The sequence below is a fragment of the Pteropus alecto genome, unplaced genomic scaffold (assembly GCF_000325575.1).
Source record: "Pteropus alecto unplaced genomic scaffold, ASM32557v1 scaffold38, whole genome shotgun sequence".
Lineage (NCBI taxonomy): Eukaryota > Metazoa > Chordata > Mammalia > Chiroptera > Pteropodidae > Pteropus > Pteropus alecto.
The window spans coordinates 5,911,666-5,912,705 of NW_006442512.1; positions in this window are offsets into that span (position 1 = coordinate 5,911,666).

Below are 1,040 nucleotides of genomic sequence, written 5' to 3' on the forward strand. Positions count from 1 at the left end.
AGCAGTGTGCCCCAATGATTAGCAGATGAATAAGCCGTGTAACCTAGACACCACCTTCCATTCAGTGGTTTATTTGCTCAGCCTACTTCAGTGGAGGCCGTCAGCCAAACAGTCAATAATTAGTCATTCAACAAATATCCATCAAGCTATGCCCCAATCCCAGTAAAGATATGTTGAAAAAAAATTTTTTTAACTTTCGAACACCAAAGAGAGCACATTTTTCCATTTTCCTGTCACAACAGAGGAGCAATACTGATGTGCGACCAGCCCTAATGCAGCTAGAAACCAACAGTTACACCAATAACGCAGTCGGAAAGAGAAGTGTCAACCCAGGCACAGCTTTTACTTTGCGGACTGTGGAGGGGTATTTGCTAATCATTGTTCATAAAGCGGGGAGGGGCGGAGGGGGGGCGGGCGGTGAATAAACAGTCAGCCCCAGTTAATCCCCAAGAGAAGTAGAAATGTAGCTGGACCACCTGCGGTGTCAGGGCTCCCTCAGGGGCCCACAGCTGCCCTCCCCTGCCCTGCCCTGCCCTGCCCTGCCCTGCCACAGGAGAAGACCTAGAAGGCATCATCCGATCCTATCCTTACTGGGTACCGTTTTATGATGTGACAAGGAATCTCAAGGAAACATCGCCCATCCCCATAAACTTTAGTATTGTTCTACCTCTCGATTTTATTATTACTATTGTAATAATGAGATTATAACTAACGTAGTAAGTAAACCTTTAAAAACCATCTAACAAATCACTCAGTCTTATCCATAATAAAATCAGCAGTCCTTTTCTTTTCTTTTTTTTTTTTTTTTTTGCATATTACCTTCCACAGCTAGTATGTCCATTTGCATATTACCTTCCACAGGTAGTATTTTTACATAGACATGACCCCAGCATACATATCAGTTTCTAATTTGCTATTTGTTCTTATTTGCCACTTTTCTACGTGTAAGCAATATTCCCCAGGTTCACGTTTCCCCATGCATGACTTCTAACCCTATTCAAAGCTCTACTCAGTCATTACCACATGAAGTGCCCATTTTT